This window comes from Neltuma alba, unplaced genomic scaffold (assembly GCF_004799145.2).
Source record: "Neltuma alba isolate B1F8T4 unplaced genomic scaffold, ASM479914v2 tig00011154_pilon, whole genome shotgun sequence".
NCBI lineage: Eukaryota > Viridiplantae > Streptophyta > Magnoliopsida > Fabales > Fabaceae > Neltuma > Neltuma alba.
The window spans coordinates 109,150-121,427 of record NW_021635887.1 but is presented as its reverse complement, the minus strand read 5'-3'; the positions used below and the strand labels follow the sequence as shown (position 1 = coordinate 121,427).

At 35.6% G+C, this 12,278-nt stretch overlaps 2 pseudogenes; both read right to left on the bottom strand.

The window, feature by feature from the left end:
- Positions 1 to 3: 3 nt before the first annotated feature.
- On the bottom strand, positions 4 to 1,204 carry LOC114761947 (peroxidase 72-like; annotated as a pseudogene).
- A 4,678-nt stretch (positions 1,205 to 5,882) lies between these two features.
- LOC114761949 (uncharacterized) lies at positions 5,883 to 11,844 on the bottom strand (annotated as a pseudogene).
- Positions 11,845 to 12,278: the final 434 nt, after the last annotated feature.

Genomic DNA, 12,278 nt, shown 5'->3' with positions numbered 1-12,278 from the left:
GCTGGTGCACCTGGAGTTTCCAATTGTGTGGCTCCCTGCGACAGTTTCAGAGATAATTTACTCACCCAAAACGCATACATAGCCATGAAAGTTTCAGGAATTGAGCAGAAGACAAAATTTACATACAATTCTTGTGTTTGGTATTCTCCAGTGAAAAAACATCATGATTGCATATTTGTTTACACTCTTCATGATATAACCGGCGTTTTTTGTTTTTATTCCCCCCCCCCCCCAAAAAAAAAAAAAAAGCTCCATAGATCATATGTTCACCACGAAACCAATTGCGAACATTACAGAAGCTGATTGAGTATAGTCTTTGAGTAGATGTCAGGGATTATAATCCAGATAACGAGGAGAAAAGAAAAAAAAAAAACAGGAACGAAGGACATATTCGTATGACAGACGAGTCGCAGGAATTACCCGACAGAGCAACTAGGTCAACTATGTCAAGACCCTGAAGCTTGAATTTGGTTAGGATGTCTGAAATGTGTGTTTGGAGCAGGAATGTTGTTGTTGGAGCCACTCAAGCTTGCACCAATAGAGTCCCTTCTCCCCAAAGGTACCTTCCAGCTTGGTCCACCAGTCTGCACTCAAAACATTCATAGCAAATCAACCAGGGTTGCTAACAGAAGTACTAATGGCGAAAGAGTAAGAAAGGGTACAAAACAGAAGGAAAAACTTACGAGAACAGTTGAATCTCTGGCAGCTAAAGCCAAAATATCAGCACAAGATACCGTGTGAGGCATTCTTTCTCTAGTGCTGATTTGATTTCATCGATAACTTCGAATCCTCTGGCTGAATTACGGTTGGGATTTGATCTCTTCTCACTGATGATAGTTCCACTGCTATCTAGCAACACTGATGCATCACAGCCCTGCAATATCAACTTAAAGTCACTTACTTAAACAGTAGTGATCCTATAGAACACTTAGATGACCAATGAATTACGAAAACTCCGTTGCTGGAGGGAAAGAATGAAGACCTTGACAAAACAATCATGGAATGGAGCCTCAGAAGTGAAGCAGCCATACGAGGATCCTTTTGAACAGCTTTAGCAACGACTGATTTGACAATCTCTTGAGCTCTTGGACATGAATAGTCATAAAACTGAGGGTAGAGGTAACCCCCTACTTTTTCTGCAGAGGCAAAAGGGAGCAAAGGCTAATAGAGAAACAAGCAGAAGAAAGTTGACAGAATTGGCCATTTTTGTTTCTTCCAAAGGCTGCCTTGAAGAACAGCACTTCGCTAAATATGATTGAAGTAATGTTTTCAGACCGGATTGGATGTGCACTGTGGTCAGGGAATGGTATTTATAGAGGAGAACTGTCACGAAAAGTATCGCATGATAGAGGAGGACAATGGAAAAGGTGAATGGAACAAAAAAAGTTGGAGTTGGTAGCTAACTGGCCTTGGAAATTCATTTGCAATAAAGAAAAATTCGGAGTTGGTATTGATGATTTCATCTTAATATGCTTAATAATTAAGTTAAAGAACAGTTCAAAGGAATAGATGAAAGCTGTAAGTTTAAGCTGAACATATAGCAGCAAAGTCGAAGTCTAGCATAAAGCAGATAGGCTTAACATAGAATAAGCAGCTAAAAAACACAGGACAGGTGGTCCCCCCCCAGCATCATCATCCTATTCTTGGATTTGAAGTAATGAACATACGAAAATATTTACTGGTCTCTACTTTAATAGTTGTATCAATTGTGATCAACTGCATGCCTACTGGAATTATTATTAGCACATCTTTTACTGGCCTCTTCTTTAAGACTCGTATCAATTCCTTTCTTTTCATTTCTTAATCGCCATGTTTCGCTTTCCATTGGACATAAAATGATTAAAACCCAGAATAGGTCCTCCATAGTTTCATAGGTTTTAAAAAAAAAAAAATCAAAGAGAGGAAGATGGAATATGAAGCTAAATATTATAGTTCTGACTGTTGTAGTAAGTCCTACATATGCCCTGCGCATATTTTTCTCCATATTTTGTCAAGTTATGCAAGAAATTTGAAAACAAAAGAACTCAATAAAGCTTGCGTTAGATTTTGATTATACCTGCATCTCAACAAATAAAGTCAACCACTATTTAGCATCCAAATTGCCAACGGACTGGTTCTTAAATAGACAAGTTTAAATTGAAATATTCAAAACTTCGAAACTGGTAGAAAATCATTTATGATTTGGTGATTTTGTTGTGTAAAGAAAGTATTAGAGACGCTAATGAAAACGGGCAATCTTAGGCCAGAAAAAAGGGCAAAATTTGATCATAGAGGGAAACTGAAAATGACACTTGTGGATATCATTAATCGAGATTTCTTGGTTAATGGCTTATTACAAGAGTTAGCTTGAGATATAATACAATAGCATTATGTGATTCATAGAGTTTATCTCGTTCAATAGGATAAAGTTTTTGTTGTTGCATTTAAAATTTGAACAGATAAAAAATGTGTTGGAATAGTACTTTTCTGACTATTACAATGATGGGAGTATGAGAGGAAGAGTGACAAAAAACTTTTAGAAATAAATACATTAAGATTTTTTTTAATGGCATTACAAGTATAAATCATGGAATTATATTAATTGTGATTCCAGACTTTGAGATATCAAAATTGTTGTAACGGTATTCTGAATAATTAATTATGTTTGAAAGAAAATCTTTATTTTTAATTTTCCCCATCCAATAGACAAGGAGTTGCATGATATTAAACTTTTTTTTTTTTGAGTGATGAGGACGTAGAATCATAGCACAAGATCATGGAGGCCAAAGTTGTTCGAGAGACTAATTCACGTTGAATCTGTCTTTATATCAACACTACCTAATCTAAATCACTCACTCAAAAACAAGAGGCCATTTGAGCTTCCAGAAAGCAGGTGGTCAACCTGCAGGTATTGTTCTCCAGCTAAGAAAGCCAGCTACAAGGTCAATGTTTAATCTCTCGTAAAGGAATATATATAAAGAGGACGGAATATCTTTTTGACCTTATCACCTCTCTTTAATAAAATAATCAAGGTAGATAATGATGATTTTGGTGTTCATTATTTAGTTGAGGCGTGGCTCTGATGATGTGTGAATAAATAATCTCTAAATGGGAACGACATCTTTGACCTCAAAAAGTGTAAGAATCTTAATGAAAAATTATGAGGTGGGGCATGTGTTCCTGCGCGTCCAGGTTTAGCATAAAGTGCAGCAGAGTGCCAAAACAAAGTATTACAGAGAATGTTAGGTTAAGTGTCGATGGTGCAACGTGATGCAGAAATGGTAAGAGTTGGATACCTAATCCATCCAATCAGCTACATATGTTTACATGAGCTTTCTTCAATCATAGCATTTTATATATCTTATCACCGTCTAGGCGTCTAGCAGTACATGTTTAGCTTTCTTGCCCTTTTTTTGGTGGGGAATACAATACAATATGTGTGTGTGTGTGTGGAGCTCTAATTGTTGGGGAAGCTAGAAATCTTTGATCGATTAATAATAACTTTAACTGATAAGAAATGTGGTTAACTTGTGCTTTGCGTGATGGATTTGGATAAGTGGAATCACTTTGCTTCTTTTCTTCTTTTGATTACCTATAAATTCTTTAGTTTCTCAAATAACCATGATCACAACGTAACAAGTGTTCGTGTTAAACATAAAGATGTAAATCAAGTATCTCTCGTGAGTATTATCAAACTGACATATTTACAATTGTATATGGTATTGGAATGAAAAACGACACACAAAAAATGATTGAATATATTTTCAAATTGTATATTTACTCTATTATCCCCAACATATACAAAATTAGTCACATTTTTATATGTTACAGGAAATTTGAATACGTCAAAGTTAATCGGTGCTTATAAGGATGTACAGCGCTTTAAATTTTTTAATGATGTATTATTATATCGATGAGAGTCACGTTGCCCAATGGAATGGAACCGACCTTTTCGCGTTATGTAACATCTGCTCTACTTTGAAGAAGGTTCCTGTTCCTGCAAGACATGATTTACCCCACAAGGGCTATTAAACAAAAACATAATGCTTTCACATGAAAACGGACGCAATTTTCAACCATGGCTTTTGTCCCTTGGAGCTCTTGTTTCCATAGTACATCCTCACATGCCTATAGTCCAAATCCTTTTTGTCACATGAAAAAAGCTGATTTTTACTTGACATTAACCTCAATCATTCAAGGTCAAAAAAGAAAAAAAAACCTTCAATCATTAAAATTTGGATTAACTCGTGGCTCTTAAATTAAAGGGAAAATATAGTCCAAAAACCACCAGACTCGTTGCTTTTCCAGATGTCACTATGACATTTCAAATAATCATGAATGTTGATTATCACTTGCACTGGCTACAGCCTATAAATTTCTCTTAATCTTTTTTTTTTTTTCCAAATTTCTCTTAAGCTTGTTGACATCGAAAAGATATTTTTTAATTTCTTTTATATCTGTGGACAAAACTTTATAACATCAAAAAGATCATATGATATTTTACACAAAAAATATGAATACCAACTTCAAAAAGCCTAATGATTTGCTCCCAAAAGAAAAAAAATCCTCATGATAACTTGTACGGTTTATACTTATTAATTTTTGAATATTAATCAAAATCGGGGATCAATCACCACTGTTACTTTTCATGAATTCATACTTAACCTGCTCTTATTTTTTTTACCCCCCACTGCGCTGTCCATATGACAGGGTTCCTATAAAGGGTTAATTAATCTGGAAGTCTTTATATTTTAACCAATTTTGAATTAGGTCCTTATAGTTTTTTTTCTTTTTATCAGGTCCTTAACTTTCATCATTTTAATTAGGTCCTCGCATTTATTTTTCTTTTTATTAAGTCCTTATAATTTCACTAAAATTTAATTAGGTCCATCTAGTTTAATTTTATTTATTAATTAAAATATGAACTTAATTAAATAAATTAGTACTGACTTAAAATATTAATAATTATATAATAAAAGGTATAATTAATGACAATTTTTTTAAAACAATTAATTTTTTTTGCTAAAAAAATAAAAATTATATAATAATTCATTATTTTTAGAATATTTTGTTTATAAACTAATATTACATAATATATACTATTTTATGTTTATAAAATAGTACTATTAGATTTATAAAATAAAGAATAAAAAAATTCAGGGACTTACTTAAAAATAAGGTGATCTTATAAGGACTTGATAAAAAGAAAATAAATGCAAGGACCTAATTAAAAACAGGTGAAAGTAACGGATCTGATAAAAAGAAAAAATTTATAAGGACCTGATTCAAAATTGGTTGAAACTATAAGGACTTTCAGATTAATTATCCCTCCTATAAATATCATATTAGAGGCCTAAGGGGCGTATGCGAAACTAGCAATAGGGTTAGGATATAATTGGACTCGCGGGGAGCCTTCCCCACCTCAGGAGGATCCAAGTCAGTCCTGCAGAGTCCAATTATAACATCAATCAAGCGAATGCGCATTGGGCAAGTGCCTTGACTTGTTTTAGCTATGACAATTGCGGAGAAGTAAAAACCACCATATAGCCGTTTCACTTGCATTGCGCGATCCATAAGTTATGCGATCAATTATTGTTTTCACTACGTAGCAACTGACAAATTCGAATGAATTCAGAGTTTCTTCTGGTTACCGCAGCATGACCCACGGCAAAGCACATAGCGCAAATTTCAGGCTAATGCATTGCTATCACTATACCTTTTCTATTAAGATTTTAAACTTGCGTTGAACATGTTCACAAAGAATACATCAGACTGAAGCTACAGAATCCCCCCATAATCCGAGTCGATCTAAATAAAAATTTTGGCGGGATGAATACCCAAAAAGAACATTGATATCTTCTCTCTCCAAAAAAAAAAAAAAAAACTAATCGGTGCACACACATTTATATAGAGCCATACTTTCTTTCTGTTGGTCCCATGCTCCTTGGAAGAACCAGGAGGGCGCTCCCAAGAGGCTTCACTGGCAAAGGCACTTTTTGGTCTTCAGGCCGCGAGTAGCCTTGCCCTGCGTGACTCACCTATTTTTGTTCCACACACAAGAAGAGATATCAGAAAAGTTGGCAAATAAGTTGACTCGTATTTCCTACAGAACAAACTTTCAATTCTATTGCTTTCGCAGTTCATTTCCTTCTCCTTTCTTGTTTTTCTTTTCGATCACAGAATAAGAAAAGTACGAAGTTATGAAATATGGTCCTGATGCACCTGAATGAAAACCGAGCCATTTATAGCAATGCCATCGGTGGGTTATGTACCACAGCATTAATGGAAACTTAAATGATTACAGACGTACCGTATAAACAATTTTGTATTTATGTGAACACTTTGGTAGTTTTACCCTCAAATTGAACATATTAATCTTCAGGATCACTCAATCTATGTGTACAAGTGCCACACCAATACTGAATCAAAAATGAAACACAGTTCTCTTCATGTTACTCCTAATAGGCTAATATGACTAATTTTTATTGGTTACCGACAATGACCTGAACTATAAAAGAATTCAGAATTGACTAAATCAAATATTTAATATTTTCCTGCCAACAATTCTAGCGGACAGATAAATATCAGTAGGAGATCTGAACTCACAGTCTCTAAAAAGGCAGACAGTATAGTCATGCCAGGCAATGCATCAATTCCACGCTGCCAGGGGGGAAAAAGACGTTAGACACTGTTGTATTTGAAGACAAGACGTAATCAAGAACCAGTGGCCATCTTATGCTTGCAAGTGAAAGAACCAGAGAAAAAGGTCTCACCTGGTTTTCCACTCTTGTCTTATAAATGAACCCTCCACAGCAAAACAGTGTCGAAGAGACAACGAAACTGTACAATAACAAGTTGTTACGAGATGTAAACTCATTAGGGAAAAACTTATGCATGTCTGTGACAAGCCAACGCAGAGCCAAATAAAAATTATGAACTAAATATGGGACGGAAACCCTAATTATAGGTTCCAATTATTGAATTTGCAATACATGCAAGAGAGCACTCCAAATGTTGCCCATCCTCTTGCAGCACCTCCCCCTTGATTCTGCTTATATTCTGCAAAAATAATCAGGGAATCATTCGCTTGACTGAGATCTGAGAAAGTTGAAGGACCAAACTAAGAGGAGAGTGATGTTTCAAGGACCAAATCTTTAATTTAGTCAAAAACTACATGTGACACCCTCAATATAGGCCTATAGATTGCATACTCTTCGTAATAATTAAATGCATGTAAAGGCAAAGAGAGAGTGCTTAAGAATTTCAGCTTACCACACATTTTTGTAAGAACAAATTGAACTGGTTCATAGCCCTCAACAGGGATTGAGATATGAACTTCATAGGGAACATCACGGGCCACCTCACCTGGAAAAAGTTGATAGGTTAAAGTTAGAAAAAGAAACATTTTTGTGACATTGATAATCCTTCAATAAGTAAGTGCGGTCATACATCTCCAATCCAAAATCAGCACTGCGGGTGACAAAGTTGTAGGAGGTTCCCCATTGGCTGCAGATCCAGACAGTTTTAATTTCAAGCCCTTATTTGGGGAGACCTAATTAGTAGCAATTTTAAAATGTCATGATCATTTATCAAATTAAAAAAAAATGCCACGTATGAAGTACCTTGTAATGAGATAGTAACCATTCTCCACAGAGTGAATACAAAACAAAAAGTACCTCGAAACTAGGTTTTTGAACCAAGGAAGAGAGAGAAGCAACTGCAGTCACATAAAGGGCAACTTGAAGCAACTGCAGTCATAAAGGGTCTTGAGACTGCTCAGTTGAAAGCTGTAACAAGAAAAAGTGATACATATATTAATCATAACATAAGTAAACAAAGTTTTTGGTATGTGAAGCACAACAACATAAAATCACTAATTCACTAATCAGAAAATACTAAAATTTGAATAGTTGACTAGATGAGCAGAAAAGATTCTGTACCTAAATTCTTTGTGAGACTTCTCAAAACCAAATTGAGTCATGCCATTATAAACCTGAAATTTCATAAGAGGAAGATTTATCAAGTGCTATATTTTAATCCTGGAATTAGGCATATTCTCGAGGAATATGCATACATGGAAATGACAGAGCTGCTCACCAGTTCCCATGATCGCGGATGAAGCCAACAGTGCAGCCTTGAAATACTCGTGGACCAGGTTTCTCACATGGAATAGCCAGTTCCACCAAAACTCTGAGCACACAGCAAAGACCACATATAGATGTTTGAGATACACAAAGCCTCATCAAGATATGTCTTTCAAAACGCCTTCTGTCAACATAAGGTTTCATCAATGTAGATTGTTTGAGACATTAGTAGCTAAGAAAAAGCTAAGAAATCCCTCTTATCTTTTCCTAAGGGTGAAAGTGGTGGGGAAAAAGAAATAATAAAACTGTTTATGCCTCCTCCAGCTCAAAAGACTAAACTGTTAAATTAAAGCTCATTAACCTGCTCCAGATCAAAAGACTAAACTGTTAAATTAAAGCTCATTAAGAACTTTACTACACTCTTAGAGCCCCCTTGTATATGAAAGCCCTTGTTAGAGTATTAATAAAGGGCATCCCCACGATACCTTGTGCTCAAATTTAATCCCAGCAAAAGAAATGCAGCGGGTGGCAAGTATTGAACTCTAACCACTTGATCATAGAGGCTCTTATGCCGTGTCATGAACTACTTTAATACCAAGACCATGAATAATTTTATTGCAGTCTAACTTCAAATAAACAGTCTTATTGACTCTATTACTTTGACTTACAGAAGCTGCAAAGTGCTAACTTAGTGACTGAAGTTTTCGACATCTGAACTTTGACCTAGAAAGTGATAGATGAAAACAACATAAATTATAGAAGACCTGCAATTTGATTCGTATGTGACATTGCATATGCATCCAAGTCGACCTGCAAGTGGAAAACACAATGAAGCATTTGAAATATTTTGCATTTAAAAATCGTTGTTAAAAGAAATGACCATTTCAAACTGGCATTATGGCAATCAGAAAGCAACAACATAAAGGCAATCTGTATTACATACATCACTGAATTCGGCTATCTAGTAACCTAAAATACTACTGGGTGGTTTCCATTCACTTCTAAGCAACCTAAAGTAACGGACCACAAAAAAGAGCATCAAGTCAAGAAGGAGGTAGGAGTTAAGACATCATAGAAATGCCAAGCAGACAAATGCTTGCAGGATAAACAAACCAATGAATAGCATACACTATACACACCTTTACATTGTCCATTTGGACAAGTCCCACATATGATATTCACCTGAAAAACATGAATTTACCATGAGAGAAGTTCATCCAGAAGAAAAAGACATGTAAATCTTCCAAGATAAGACTGACTATTTAAAGATGAAAAACCAAATAATTTTGTAACACAAACCACAAAAGAAGGGAAGAACAAATCAAGCATTTTCGCATTATCAACTTGGACTGACAATTCATGCATTCTGACTAATCAAGAAGGAATGAAAGAAGGAGAGAGATCATTCCAAAGTATATCAACCTGGGCTGTTCGACCCATTTTATCATAACTTTGTTCACAACCTGACAGGTCACCATTGTAAAACCGCTGCACATATTGGGAAAATGCATTAGACTTGGGAAAAGTAGGCGTGTGCACAATAGAGGGAGAAACAGGAACGAGATGAGTTGGAAGTGAAATTTTCTCAAGTATGAAACAAATACAGTATTCTGTAATTGAAGTGGGACCATGAGATTTTAGATGTTCACATAGAACTATCATCTACTTCAGTCTTGCTGCTGTGCATGCAGTATTGCGTTAGCCACAAAAGAGATAACAAATTCTTTAGAGGTCCTTATTTTGATCCTTTCTCCAGTTTCAAATATATTATTATTAACAATTTTACCCAAAAGAAATATATTATTAAAAAAATAAGTGATTAATAAATAACAAATGATCATCATATGCCTTCCAACGTTTTTACTTTCAATCCTCTTTTCGTTACTATGCTGTGGTATTTACGGGAAGGCAAGAGAAGGAACGAGAAAAAAAAGAAAGAGAAGAGGGGAAGAGCGATTCGGTGAGAGAAACAGAGAGAAATGAGAATGAATATACTCAGGCATCAACAACAAAACAGCAATAGTCAGATTACTAACTTTTATTTACTTATATTTTCCATAACATATTACTACCACTCATTTGGTGTGTCTCACTCTTTTTATCGATAGTCACCTCTAGCATAAATGAACAAAGACGGAGGAAAACTAATACATAGTAATATTCCTCACTTTTGTTGTTCATGCTTCACAAGATAGAAAGGACTAAAGGAACTTACTTGGATGAAATCAGATTGGCCTGAACCAGCAGCAAAGTAGTTCAATTTATCATATCGGCCAAAATCAACATATCCCTAAATGGTTTTGGTGTCAGCTAATGAAATGAACAAACGTATAATGGAAAAGAAATGCATGCAATAATATATGAAGTTTGTGCCTTGGTAGCAAAAAATAGGAAGCAAGAAAACCCAAGCAATGAAGTATCCAACAAGAACTATTCAGTGCGCTCGTACTACGGTGTCTTAATTGAGACCTGGTTGGGATAATAAATCTTGGTAAGATATGAAATCCACCAATAGTTACGGAGCACTTTGTGATTGCATTAACAACAGTGAAAATGAGTCCATAGTTTATTTCCCTTTTCCCCTGAAAGAGGACTTGTTCGAAAGGGAATTTAAAACAGAACTGAAGTATCAGGAACCACCTGATATAATGTGTATATTATTTAAAAAAAAAAAAAAGCTACCCTATTCTGCCCTTGTATTCTTAAACGAAGGAATGAAAAACAAATGATTGGTTTTTCTTAACTTATAATTTTCCAGGACGTTTGCGGTTTATATTATAGAGATGATGCCTAAGGTTTTAGAGAAGCTGATTGTAAAAGTAAACAATGAACTACTGAACATACCATGCATCAAATAAGCGAAATGCTACTATAAATGCACAAGGCAGGAAAAAGAAATAAATCAGAGCAAGAAAACAACAAAGTACTCGAAGGCATGGCAACATGGACTACCGTTTGTGATCTAGTCTCTACATCTTTGCAAAATCGAACCGCCAAGTCAGAGTCCTGCAGCAAGGCAAGGAGACTAACTTACCTAGAACTAGAATGACGTTGAAAGTGTGAAGAAAATTATTCATATACAGGCGTTAAGACACCTCTGGACATATCACAAACAGATTGAGAGCATTACCATCCCCTTCCCGTCGTACTCAAAAGTCTGCCCGATCCAGCTGCTCTGATTACCGGGTTAAGCGATAGCAACTCCATCCAAAATTGTCAAACTATATATTCCTTCAAGCGTCATAAACATAAGTACATAATAACAGCAAATGCCACAAACCCAATAGATTTTCGAGCTGTAAATTGCATGCTAAAAAGCGTACTCAAAGTACGTAACTTTGAAGGTATAAGAATGTAGGATACGAAATCAACAATGTGACTCGAATTATTAAAAGCATAGCAATTGGAACTCGGGTGCACAACTGAAGCAACCCAGAGCGTCTGAGAAAGAACAGCTGAAACGAATTAAAAATCACTGTGAGTAAACAATTAGTCCAATAGCAATTCAAATCAAAAGATAACAGACTACACGAGAGGGTAAGATGGCAAACCGACCAACGGCCAAAACTACTAAAATTTCTGAGGGATGCATTTTTTGGAGTGGTTCAGTGTCAGCGTCGCTTTAGATTTTTGAAGCGTACGCTCGAGATAAAACTGCGCCAACGGCCAACCGATATTGCTATTGCTGCATCTTCCAGTCCAGGATACCGGAAACACTCAGGATTCATTCAGGCACCAAAAAAACGGCGGTCGTAACGAGTTTCAAATGCAGGACTTGAAGTCATGTCGTTTAATGCGCACCTTAAACGCAGTCGTCTCCGAAAATTCCACGAATTTTCCTAGAACCTCATTGAGAATCATCGTTGGAGACTTGGAGGCAATGGTTTTTTTTTTTTTTTGAGGGGGGGGGGGTGTTCTGAAAATGATCTTTAGTGGTAATTAGTAACGATTCAAGTGAGATTTGATACCTTGAGGGGGGAAAACAAGTGAGATTTGATAGAGTTTTCATAATATTCACTCGATGACTCCACTGTTTTAATCCAGTTTGATGGTGAGATCATTAATGAGTGAACATTCCATCATGGACAAAATTCACACAGATTACAATGTTACTGAGTAGAAATTGAGGCAGGCAAATAATTAATTTGAAAATATTAACCAAATCAGTTAAATTTGTTATTTATACTAAATAAGATTTACTTTGTTAAATTATTA